The 13905-nt window shown below is 44.8% G+C and overlaps 1 protein-coding gene across 1 annotated transcript in view; it reads right to left on the bottom strand.

The window, feature by feature from the left end:
- The window catches only part of LOC146833840 (vitrin-like), a 197398-nt gene extending 185067 nt beyond the window's left edge, over positions 1 to 12331 (bottom strand). Inside the window, exon 1 of the mRNA XM_085601741.1 lies at positions 11965 to 12331. The gene's annotated coding sequence lies outside the window, so the exon portion shown is untranslated. The remainder of the gene's footprint in view (positions 1 to 11964) is intronic.
- Between the last annotated feature and the right edge of the window lie 1574 nt (positions 12332 to 13905).

Below are 13905 nucleotides of genomic sequence, written 5' to 3' on the forward strand. Positions count from 1 at the left end.
AGGATGTAACAATTCTAACAGCCCATTCTGGCCTATGGGAACAGGTAGCCTTGCAATAATGAAAAACGAAAATGGCTGTAATTCACTATTAGGACATGCCACACACATCAGGGCTTGTCCTACTTTATGCTTACAATGCACCCTGCCCTTGGGCCTACCATAGGGGTGACTAATATGAAGTTAAGGGAAGGTTTAGGGACTGGGAAGTGGGTGCACTTGTCCAGTCAGCATGACAGTAGCAGACTGCACGCAGGTTCTGCACTGGCAGACCTTAGACATATTTTACTAGGCTGCTTCTGTGGGTGGCACAACCAGTGCTGCAAGCCCACCAGCAGCATTTGTATTTACAAGCCCTGGGCACTCCTGGTGCACTTTACTGGGGTCTGACAGTAAACCAAATAAGCCAATCATGGAATCCAACCAACATATACCTTTTACATAGGGAGAGCATATGCACTTTAGCACTGAACAGCAGTGGTAAAGTGCCCAGAGTCATAGAATAGCCAACAACAGGTCAGAAAAAGTACAGGTGGAAGGCGAAAAGTTTAGGGATCATCCGGCCAAAAGGGCCAGGTCCAACAGTATTCCAATAACTTCGCCGGTGCAGGATTACAGTCGCACTCCTGCAGGAAACTCATCTCACCTCACAAACACTGGACTCCACATACTCTAGGAATGCCAGGGGCACATTGGTCGGGGTGGCCCTTGGGACACCTCTAGAAGTCTGACACATTTGCGTGGGCACTGAGGGCAGATATGTGGTGCTAGAGGAACTGTTAGTCGGCCTCCCGATTTCATTGGTGTCTCTATATGCACCCAACACTAACCAGTCCTCCTTCCTGCAGGCCGTGACTCCGGTGCTACTTAGAAATCCAATGGCTCCAGGTTGCTGGGGTGGCGAATTTAATAGTACTCCTGATCTAGACAGACACCGCTTGTGCCCCCCCCCCGCATGCCCAATCCATTACACTTGCATAACACGTACAGGCATAGTCCACCAACCTCCAGATACTGGGAGCGTGGTGCATCTTACACCCAGACACTAGGGAATACTCCTATTATTTCGGGTTACACTATCTACACACCAGGATAGATTTACTGTACTATTCGCGAGACGCTATTGCCAGGATGTCCCACGCTGACTATCTTGGACACACCCTATCGGACCACTGCCTGCTGCACCTGCGTTTTTCCTCGGGGAGCAGGAAATCCAAAATCCTAACATGGCGACTGCCCCTGGAGGTGCTCCATGACGCCCCGCTCTGCTCCTCCCGTTCGGAGACCATTACTTCCTACTTTCATGACAATGTGGATACTGCATCCAGGATTGAGACTGGGTGAGATGTGTTTAAAATCGTGCTCCGCAGGCACATGATTAAAGCGGTGTTCTGCGCACGCATGAACCTCCGTAAGGAGCTTGGCAATTTGGAATCCTTGATACGTGGATATGAACTAATATCTCCCACCACCCCATTGGTTGCAGCAGCACTGGTCCAAGCTAGGTTAACACATAAAACAACGATGGAACAGCATGGCGCTCTTGATCGTAGGGAATGCCTGGCCAGCTGACATGCAGAGGGAGATAGAGTTGGTAAGTTGCTGGCGTGGCTCCTGCGATCGGACTCACCCAGGAACTTGATCACTGCCATTAGTAACAGGGAAGGGCAAATAGTTAATACACAGGAGAAAATTAATACCGGTTTCCACTCATATTATGCCTCCCTGTAAAAAAGACCCCACAAGTGCAACCCAACCAAGCTACAACTCTTGCTTGAGGGCATCACTCTCACCTGTGTTCCGCCCACACAGTATGCAGAGCTTGAATCCCCTATTACTGAAACTGAGATAGTTGACTCCATCCAGCAGATCGCAAGAGGTAATACTCAGAGGGCTGACGGATGGCAGATAAAGTTTTACATGACCTTCCACACTCAACTGGCACCTCGTCTGCTTCGGGGGTGCACGAATGCATGTGAAAAAGGTGCATTACCCTCCTCTCTCCGGGAGGCCATACTGGTGGTCCTACCCAAGCCTTGTAGGGAACCTTTACTTCTCGGGTCCTACTGCCTATTGTCCCTCCTGAATTCTGATTATAAGATTCTTGGCAGAGTTCTAGCTCATAGACTGATTGCGGTAACCCAGCTTCTTGTTCACTGTGACCAGAACTGCTTCAGACCCGGTAGAAATACCTTCCTCAATCTGCGCCCAACTCTTACAGTTGATAGATTGGGCATGCATAGAAGGCACCCACTCTTGGGTGGCCTCCCTAGATATTGAGAAGGCATTTAACACCTTGGGCTGGCACTATTTACAAGCAGTTCTCACTGGCTTTGGGATAGGCCCCCGATTCCTTAAGTGGATATTCCTGTTATATAATTCACCAATGGCACGAGTAAAGACTGGCTCCACAATTTTGGATCCCTTTGTTAGGGATGACCCCTATCAACAATTATCTTGGCACTGGCAATGGAACCTCTTGTTTGGGTGCATAGGCAACGGGCGGCGGACTGGGGTATAAGAGTGTATAATCAATGACACGTAGTCTCCCTATACACAGCCGACATGTAGATACACTTGAGCAGAGGTTTGTTGGTCCTGCAGGCATTGATGGAGCTGCTGGAGCGATTTGGTCGGGCATCTGTCTTGAAGGGGAATTGGGACAACTCTCTCCTATTCCCAATGACCGCCCTGACGTCCGATCGAAGGTAGACCTTCCCCCCTATGCCGCTTCCTTGGTCCTGCGATACCTTTAAATATCTGGAGTTCCCAGGGTATCACTCGGCTGATGGCTTATTAGATGGAAATTTCGGCAAGGTAATAGTCAGACTTCCATCTTCTTTATCATTCTGGACGGAGTTATCATTATCACCCATGGGGTGCATAGCCATTTCTAAAATGCTGCTTCTGACCAAACTGCTGTACTATATTGCCACCCACCCCCTCTTATTGCCCCAGTAATTCTTTTGAGACCTTAGGTCATTGCTGACATGCCCCATATGGGGTAGGAGTAGGAAACGTGTTTCTCTCGCAAAACTGTACACCCCATTGTCTGAAAGTGAGTTGGGAACCCCACACTATGAATATTATTATGCAGCCTTGCAGTTACAGTGGCCAGGGAGCTGGCTAGCTGGTCATAGTGTTATAAAACTAGGAAGGTAGGAAACTGGTAACCGTGGGCAATGAGCTCTGCTCTGCTAGCAGAGATTTGTTGACTACGTATTACATTGAAAACACGGAATTTATACAAAAACTCCAACTCCGCCACCTAACAGAGTTAGCTTGCAACTGCACCCGCAACCCTTTGCTAAAAAGCATATAACCAATTCACAAAAGTGAACTTTGGAAAATTTCAGGCAATGAGAGGTGATGATTTTGGGGTCCCCCCTAACCTAGGGGGAGGACCAAGCAGATGCCTTGAACACAAAGAGCATATCATGCTGAACTATTCAGTGGTGGTCCCATCCTCCTAGGACCACTCCCCAGCGAAGTTATGTGCAAAAAAACAAAGCCAACCAAAGGCCCAGCAAAGCATTATGGGGCGAGATGCTAGACGCCTCCTCAGATTAATGGCAGCCCCTGGGCAGACACTATCGGATTAGCCCAACGCTCTCCGCTCTTACTGTCAGAAACCTTGTTCTATTCTTGACGTATTTCCTCGGCTCAGTCCGTGTTTGAATTCCGCTTGCTCACAATTGCTATGTCCTGAAGATGATCTCGAATAGCTGAGATCAAAATGCCATCGACCGCCTACATCAGGAACTCCCTATACATTGTATAAGTTCTTGAGAGGTTCACCTATATGCTGTCAATGCAATGTTTATGTTTATAAAGTCACTCTCACTGATCACGTCACGCTTGTTGTCACTTACCTATGTGAGCACCTGAATACTTTTCTGCATAATCTTTATAAAATAAATAACAGACGTTATTTTGACCTACATGTCCCTATGCGTATTATTTAACGCTCCCAAAGAAATTAACCATCAATTACGATTCTAGCACTTTGTCCCCATATGGGAGACTACTTCCCCTGGACCTTTTTTGGCTATACCAGAACTATTGTTTTTCTACAACAACCAGTGTGATATTTAGGCATATCACACTGAGTAGAAAAAGTAATCCTTAAAGTAATCTGAAAAGTAATCAAAAGTAATCTAACAGTAATCTCCACTGTATTGAAAAGATTTACAAACCTGGAACAAAGACATTTACATTCAGCGTGCTTGTATTGTACAGCCTGCCTTGAAAGGTACTATTTACACTTACCTGTACCAGGCTAGCTTGGTTCTAGAAAATAAATATAACTAAATAATATTTTTTTTATACAAACAAATTGGTCTGAATTCAATCTTTGAGTGTGTGACATCATTTGCTGCTTGAGTGTGTACAACAAATGCTTAGCACTACCCTCTGATAAAGTCTTACTGCTCGCCCACACTACCACAAATAGAGAGTAAGGTGCTATCTACTTTTACCACTGCCTACCCTTGGGGTTCCACTGGACTCTGTGCACACTATACCTCATTTTGGTATAGTATATAAAGAGCCAGCTCCCTACAGTATGTTTGTCTGAAAATGAATAAAAAAATATTTTTAAAATAGCTTCCTAAAGCAGGTTCTACACTCTTACCTCTCTTGATGAATTTCTTGCAGCATTATTACATGAGCCCAGCTGTCCCTTAGATGCTCAGTAACTAAGCCCTGTTTCCTTTTAGTACTTAAGCCATTTACAATCTAGGTTACTGTTGTGCTTAACTATGCTTGTTAAGCGTGTTCATTCTATTCTAAATGTGTGTCATCAACGATGCTGCGTTAGGTTCGATATGATGGCAGTTGGAACTGATCTGTGAGAGTGTGTAGAGCGGTGGCTCGTCGGACCTACGATTAAAGACTACAAACCAGACTATCGTGTGCAGAGTCTTACTTTTATCAACCAAGGATACTACATAAATTTTGGCGACGACGGGGCGAGAAAGTGTCCTTTCATCCCATGACTTTTTAAAGAGATCATATGTGATCATAGTGATTCTAGCTCCTGAATCAACTAGTAACCTCAAAATCACTGTACCCACAGTAATATCAGCATAAGGATCAACACAATCCGAAGGATTCCCAGAAACAACACTCTCGTCCGTAACCGTGACAATCATATCTTGAAAATTTTGCACCATGTCACCTTCACTCAGTTGCTCATCTTTTATGCAATTAACCTTTTCACTCTTGTTCCCACCAGTCTGATATACTTTGGCCAAATGCCCAAACCTACCACACTTGTGACACTTTGCATTTTTCCCTGGACAGAACTTGTAATCTTTTCCATGAGGTGGGTACCCACACCTATAACAAATATTCTTCTTGTTGAACACCCCTTTGTCACTCGATTTCGCCCTGTTAGCAGAATTGCTATTAGCATTAGGAGTAGCAACTACATTTACTAATTCTTTGGATGTGCTGCTCGCACTTAATTCTTTGATTGAATTCTGTGCCAATTCAACACTTTTTGCTACTTTAATAATCTCTTCTAGACTGGGGTTACCCATAGTGAGTAGTTTTTGCTGTATTTGTTTGTCAGTACAATGCGCAATGAACTGGTCCCTGACTAACTGATCTCTGTATTCCCCAAACTGACATTCCGCACAAAGTTTACTCTACCCTTGAGTGAAACAAAAGGTGCAATTTTCGTCAAAGAATGTGGTGTGGTACGATAAAACCACAACATCGACCTAACAGCACCTTCCACATCTAAGCAATTGTGTTTGGCCCACTTGATACACTCCACAACCACCCTATTCATTCTCTCAACCAAACCATTGGTTTGCGGATGTCCAACCGAACTCCTCAAATGCTTCACACCTGACTCATTCAAAAATTCCTTCATTTCTTGATTTACAAATTGTACACCATTATCTGAAACCATAGCCTCCGGAAACCCCTCTCTCATAAAAATCTCTTTGAGGAATAAAATAGCATTTCCAGCAGTAGGTGACGCACAAAACTTAACCTCAGGCCATTTGCTGTGAAAATCCATGAGCACAAAAGCAAAACGCAAATTATGAGGCAGAAAATTAAAAGGACCCACCAAATCAATTCCCACTTTAAGCCATGGCTTCGTCGGATAGGGAATAGGTTGAAGCGGAGGAGTGACCACTTTCAATCCTTTTTCAGCACCACAACAAATCACACATTGCTTGACCCTACACTCTATATCTTTGTCCATTGAGGGCCACCAATAATGAAGCCTGAGACGTTTTTTGGTCATGGTAGTTCCAAGGTGACCTTCATGCGCACAGTCAATTAACTTCAAACGAACACCCAAAGGAGGGACACACCTACCATCCCTCATAATCACACCATCTTCTATAGACAATTCTTCTGCTATTTTCCAAAAAGGCTGAATGTCCTGTGATACACACCTCTCTCGAGGCCACCCCTTCACAATGTACTCCTTCACACTGACAAGTGTCAGATCCTCAATCACAGCCTTCTTCCACTCCGCCTCGCTACACGCTTTGTTATCAACAGCATCAACGACTGCTATAAAGCAATCCTCTTTATCATCGTCTTGATTCTCAACTTCATCTTCAGACAGGGGTAATCTTGACAACAAATCAGCTCTTACATTTTGTCTACCTGGTATATGTTTTGTAATAAAATCATATTGTAAAAGTTTTGTGGTCAGCCTAGCAATACGAGGAGTGGCATACTTCAACCTTTCGCCACCTAGAATATATATCAGAGGTTTGTGATCTGTTTGTATGATAAATTTTCTTCCCCAAATATATGTTCTAAACTTTTCACACGCCCAGTAACAGGCTAACAGCTCCTTTTCGATCACAGAATAATTGAGCTCCGGATCTCTAAGTACTCTTGAAGCATAGCTAACAGTCACTTCATTCTCACCTGTCCCCTGTGTGAGTACTGCCCCTAACCCATACTGGCTAGCATCAACCGTGATCACACAAGGCACCGCCGGATCATAGGCTCTAAGAGTTTTTGCATTAAGCATTTCGGCCTTGACCAATTCAAACGTCGCTTGACAATTGTCATCCCAATCAAAATTAACTTTGGATCTCACCATATTAGAAAGAGCTTTCATTTTTGAAGCATAATCAGGTATAAACCGTGAATAAAATTCACACAGACCCAAAAATGAACGCAACTCATCCTTATTCTTCGGACTCGGACACTCTACAACTGCCTTCACCAACCCGGGTCTAGGGCTCACCCCATCACCCGAAACCAAATGTCCAAGAAATTCAATCTCCCTCTTCCAGAATTCACATTTACTTTTCTTCACCACAATACCTTTACTCTCAAAAATTCCCAAGACTGATCTTAAAATCTTATCATGTTCCTCCAAATACTTACTGAATATCAAAACATCATCTTGGAAAATGACCACACCTTTAACACCTTGGAGTACAACCTGCATCACTCTTTGGAAAACTGAAGCTGCCGACGCTAACCCAAAGGGCATACGACAGAATTGTCGTTGATGCTGTTGATAACAAAGCGTGTAGCGAGGCGGAGTGGAAGAAGGCTGTGATTGAGGATCTGACACTTGTCAGTGTGAAGGAGTACATTGTGAAGGGGTGGCCTCGAGAGAGGTGTGTATCACAGGACATTCAGCCTTTTTGGAAAATAGCAGAAGAATTGTCTATAGAAGATGGTGTGATTATGAGGGATGGTAGGTGTGTCCCTCCTTTGGGTGTTCGTTTGAAGTTAATTGACTGTGCGCATGAAGGTCACCTTGGAACTACCATGACCAAAAAACGTCTCAGGCTTCATTATTGGTGGCCCTCAATGGACAAAGATATAGAGTGTAGGGTCAAGCAATGTGTGATTTGTTGTGGTGCTGAAAAAGGATTGAAAGTGGTCACTCCTCCGCTTCAACCTATTCCCTATCCGACGAAGCCATGGCTTAAAGTGGGAATTGATTTTTACTATTTTAATATCAGGATTCTTGGTGCTAGGTACTGAGATAAGATCACCCAAGCCACTCCGTTATGGGACTTGACACGTTTGGGACTACCCTGGTTTTGATAAGTGGTACGTTATTTGTCTCTCGAGAGTAGGGAACCTATGGGTGTGCGGGAAGGGTAGACCGTTTGTAGACCTCCAGGGCGACTATGAGTTGGTGTCGTCAGAAACCTTCCGTTATCTCCGGATGAGGAATGCCGTTCCAAAGGGGACAAATCTCCTGGTTTCCTCCTCTGTGGAGGATAGGTTGTTAGACGACTATTTGTAGGAAAAAGAAATATCTTTAAACTATCGGAAAATATTAAATAATTCCCCTGACACCTTAGAGAGAGTGCAGTACTGAGTGGGGTAAGCAACATGGCGGCAGGCTGACGCCAATCGCAGGAGCTCAGCACTGGGAGATGGTTGCGTGCAGAAGTTTATAGCATGATGGAGACTTTCACTCCTGTTTGATGCATTATTATGAGTGACATTTTAACTCAGAATTACTCAAAGTTATTTTGCCCGCAACTCGGTAAAATCCTTTCAGAATCCCCACTGGTGTAAGGCGTGAATTTAATGCAGCACTCTTGCGTGATAGCTGCCTGCATTTGCTTCCAGGTCGGCGCGAGCAGACTCAACACAGTGCAGAACCCACAGTGGAAACAGGAGGGGGACTCTGCCACCCAAGAAGTGAACGATGCTCAAAGCCAGAAAGTGAAAGTCGAAAGCAGAGGGAAGCCAGCATAAATGTTAGTAAGCCAGTGTCCAACCCCTAATGCATCTACTGACTCTAGGGAGGTAGTAGCAGAGGGAGGGGGCACAAAGGGGCTAATAAGGACATCACTCTGGGCACACAAAAAGGACAGAACCAAGGGCAGGTGCTAGTATTGCAGACACAGCTGGTATTACAGGTAGTAAGCCTCAGATCTCGGTGACCAATACTGCGAACCGTTCTTGGGGAGCAGTAAGAACTAGGTTTTCACTTCGCTTTGGTCTGAAGAGAAAGGGGGAGCTCCCCAGCCAAATTACATAATGTGGATACTGGGCGCATTGCAGTGGGGCCTGTAAAGAAATCATCCATTATCCCTATAAAGACAAACCGCAGTTTGGTTGAAAACAAAACTGTTATAAATCCTACTCTGTCATTAAACTCTTTCTTCAGACTAATGGAGCAGTCCAAGGCTCATGAGCAGTCGTCAGTAGTGATCACGATGCAGCCTAAGTTAGATGAAAAATCTAAGAGCACCTTTTGAATCAAAGTGCATCACATATCCTGCCCTGTCTCACCGCTTTCCCTCAACCATACTCTCCTTCTCTCCCATTTTCCCCCCCGGCAGTACCCGGACGGGTCCTCTTGTGGGTAATACCCTTTCACTTCTCACGTGTGGCACATCACTAGTTCACAAGGCTGCGCATTAAGCAATCCAGGTAATTCACACTCCATGTCCCTCCTTTTTTATTTCTCGCATTTGTGCCGGTACATGGGCCTTATGCTCTTATTATTTCATTATAGCTGTCGCTGCATCACTAGTCATGAGGAGACCCCGTACTGATAGAGGGTCAAAACGCCGTCGACAAGCTGAAAGAACGAACCATTGCCCAGCGCGTATTATTATATACAGTTGCTGTTTACAAAGAAATTATACAAGAATGGTTGCCATTTAAGATTTATGGAAACCTTGTACATAAATATACTACCTGTCACTTACGATTAGGTTCCATTTTTCACTTTGGGACACAGTGCACAAATAGCTGTTCTATTGTAAATTTAAACAATGTATATCATAAGTCTGTTGTGTTTATAAAACAAGTCATAATTTTACAAATGTGTTGGTGGTTCCTTGCCCTCTGACATTATTCCACCCTCTTTTTATTGCGATTGTGCAAATTATATTGCTTGAATCATTTTTTATGAGTCCACAGGAACCGTTGTTTCCCTTTATATAACCATTACCCTGATTCCGTTAGTGAGTAGGGTTCCCCTGTCCTTTCTCTTTTGTGGTTGGGCCGGAAGCCTGATTGAAAAGGGTAGACCAGGTTGTTCTCCTCGGGGTAGTCTGTAAGCTGGCAGTTAATGACTTTTTCCAAGACCTTGACGGGGAAAGGGAGTAGCGAGATGGGGCAGTAGTTTTTTAGGTCATTGGGGTTGGCAGAGGGTTTCTTCAAGAGGGGTTTGCCCTCCATGTGCTTCCAGGTGTTGAGAACAGTGGATGTGGTGATGGAGCTGTTGAGTAGTTCTGTGAAGATGCTGCCAATTAGGTTTTAGATTTGGTGCGGGCAGGAATCCGTGGGTGCTGTGGAGTGGATGGAGTTCATGATGGAGATGGCATCTTTGGCTGAGAGCTGCTTCCAGTCGGTGATCCTCTGGAAGTGAAAGGCATTGGTTCGGGTGCAGAGGTGGTTGAGGTCAGAGGGATGGGGTCAAAGTTTCTGTAGATGTCAGTGATTTTGTGGGGGAAATAGTTCTCCAGGGTGTTGCAAAGGGCTTAGGAGAGTTGGATCATGTTCTCAGTGGAGGACGGCCAGAAGAATTCCCTGAACATGTTAAAAAGTTTCTTGGTGTGGTTGGTACTTGCCTTGATGTGGTTGGTGAGGGCTTCCTGAGATGGTGATGGTAGCTGTGGAGGGCAGATCTGAAGGTGTCGAGTTTGGCAGGGGCCTTGCTGGAGCGCAAGTGTCTATCTAGTTTCTTGCAGTCGCGTTTGAGAGTCAGTAGTTCAAGGGTCAATCAACTGGCGTGCTTGGCGGGTCTGTTGCTGGTGGTGTTTTTCAAGGGGGCACTGGTGACAGTGACTGTGAATATCCAATTGGAAAAGTTCTGAATGCTGAGTTTGAGGTTATCTAAGGGGAAAGTGTAGGAAGCTGCCTCTGTATATGCTATACCAAAGTGAGGTATAGTGTGCACAGACTCCAGTGGAACCTCAAAGGTAGGCAGAGGTAAAGTTAGATAAAACCTTCCTCTCTATTTGTGGTAGTGTGGTCGAGCAGTAAGGCAGAATAAGAGGACAGTGTTAAGCATTTGCTGTATACACTTAGTCAGCAAATGAATTCACACACTCAAAGACTGAACTTCAGACCAATTGTTTTTGTATAAAAATATTCTTGTAGTTATTTTATTTTCTAGAACCAAGGAAGCCTGGCGCAGATAAGCAATAAGTACTTTACAGTATTAATTCAATTGAAATAATGTTTGAAAGATCATTGTACATGCACTTTGATTTGATTTACAGTATGGATGCAGAAAAATGCAGTACATAGACTTGAATAGGCTTTTTAGTAAAATAGCAGGTAGGTAACGTTTGAGATTACTAGGCTTACACAGAGTAGTATACCTAGATACTACTATGGGACATTTCCTGAAAACAGGTAAGTAAAATCGTTTATGTTAGATTATGCAATGTGAAAGAATTTCTTTAGTTTCTCAAACTCCACACTTAAAAACTTTTCACAGAAAAACAGTCAATGTTATCCTATGGAGGAAAATTGTGTTATCGTTTTTGAGGTAAGTATTTGGCAGTGGGAGTTGAGGTTCTGGGAGTAGACTCAGGAGTCCCCCAGGGTCAAGGATGCACTCTTGTTACACTCTCAGTGTCACTCAGGCGGCCAGGTGCAGAGTGCTGAGTCCCATGTTATCAAATGGGGAATAGCGGGCCTCCGGTTGGTGGCTGATGGCGAGCAGGACCATTGGGTGTGGGAGCAAAGCTCCTGGACTTTAGCTCAGGACAAATGGGGAAACAAATTAGCACCAAAGGTGCACCCTCAGCGGCACTAGGGCGGCCGGGTGCAGGGTGCTGTTTGAACGTCGGACGCCCTGTTGTTTTCAATGGAGAACCTCCGGTTTGTAAAGACGCTGCAGGCTTGGAGACGAATGTCTTCTGCGTGCGACCACCACTTCGAGAGGTAAGTTGGGAAGTTAGGGGTTGGTTAGGCGCTGTCGATTTGGGCACACAAGGCCGTGGGGTGTCAGGTGCTGGGATGCCTTTTAGGGTTGGATCTACTTACCAGCTCCTGGTCACGGTTAGGGGGGCCTTCTGGATTTAGACTGCAGGCGTTGGCTGGAGGCTTGAGGCAGGTCAGGGGTCACCGGATCTCGGGTCAGGATTGCCGGACTAACCTCCTCGTGGTGTTTGCCCACTCGAGCTCGGGCCGTGGACGGCGGGTGCAGAGTGGTGCGGATTTGCAGTTTCCGGCCAAGGCCAGAGGTTGCAAATGAACAAATCTGGTGTTCACGGGAGACAAAGTCTTTGTAGTTGAAGGCAGGCTGGTCCTCCGAGTAGGGCTGGGGCCAAGTCAGTGGGCATCTTCCTCTTGTTAGCTGCTGCACGGCTGTTCGGTCCTGCTTCTTCTTCTTTTAGTTTCTTCTTGTCTGAGGAGGCAAGGTTCAGGGGTGCCCCTAAATACTAGATTTAGGGGTGTTACAGGTAGGTAAAAGGCAGGGACCAATGGGTCCCTTCCCTGGGATGGGTACACCCTCTATTATGCCCCCCTCCAGGGGGAGGGGTGCATGAGCCTGTCCCTGGTTGGCTGAGTCGCCCATCTTCAAGATGGTGTGGACTGAGATTTGTGCTTCACCCCGCCTCCCCCACCTGAGGGGTGGAGTTGGCAGAGGTGTTCACACCTCTCTTCCTCACTCGTTTTTCCCCACTGGTTCTCCCACCCAAAGTGGAGATGGCAGCAATAAAATAAATATAATAAAGATTGAGTCAAGCAAGTAAGAAAGGGATTTGGCCAGGAGTTTAACTCTTTATGGGGAGGTCAAGGAAAGCATCTTTTCTAAAGTGAGAAGAGAGTGTATTTGATCTATTTCAAAAAGCATAACTTAAAATATTTCTTCTACGAAAATGTAATACTCCTTTCGATTCCCATGAAGAGAATCAATCAGAATTGAATATGTTGTGATAATGAAAGCTTAAATTTTCTTTTCGGCGTACACACAATTTAGGCTCTGCTATATGACCTTCAGCTGGATATCTGTAGGAGGACAATACAATTAGATCAGGATGTTCCCACTAGCATGTGCAGGTTTATTACTTTACTCTCAAAGGACGTACACAAATAAACATTCAAATGGAAACTAAACAAGAAATATAATTTAATTAAAGTTGGTTGGCACAGCTTGGCTCCTGAAATGAGAAAGAGGAAAAATGCACAGCAAACAGAAGACATGAAATATTAGCTAAGCGTGAGCCATTTTAATTTAAGGCTTATGTTAAGTAGGTCAACTTCAAAATGAATATCACGCAGGATCTGGCCCTCGGGCAGTTCCAGTTTGTTGTTTGCCTAGTTCTGAATGTGGAGAAAGCATTTGATTCACTGCACTGGAATTACTTGTATCAAGTTCTTACACGGATGGATATATAGGTGAACTCCTTCTGGCCTATATGAGCCTCCTATATACAAAGCTTCTCTCATGGGTCTGGCTGGGTTGTTTCATATTTGCTGCTTTCTCATCCAAGCTTGGCATCCAACAGGGTTGCCCTCTCTCGCCTCTATTATTCGTGATTGTTAAAGAACCAGTACTTCAGAGAATAGTGAATAAGGGAATTAGGGAGAACAGAAAACACAGTATGAAATAATATATTGTATACACAAAATCTCTACAGTGCTCTAGAGGAAGGATATCAGACCGCATCCCTTATTGGAATATAAATAGAACAATGGCTCTGAGCACATGCACCACTTGGAGTCCATAAAATCAATTTGACAGTCATCAATGTGTCAGTCTTTTCTTTAATTCTTCAAAAACCTGCCACACAAGCCAACATGTGTTTCGTCTTTGGATGTAAAAACCCTCGACTTCCTCAGGGCTGGAATGTCAAAAGAAATGTCTTACACATACATCCTGTAATCACAAATGCCTAACTTGGCATTTTATATGAGTTAACCCCTTGTGTGCCCATGACGACCTGGACTCATCATGGAGCACAGTCGCGCTGTGCCCAT

The sequence above is a fragment of the Triturus cristatus genome, chromosome 4_2 (genome assembly GCF_964204655.1).
Source record: "Triturus cristatus chromosome 4_2, aTriCri1.1, whole genome shotgun sequence".
Classification (NCBI taxonomy): domain Eukaryota; kingdom Metazoa; phylum Chordata; class Amphibia; order Caudata; family Salamandridae; genus Triturus; species Triturus cristatus.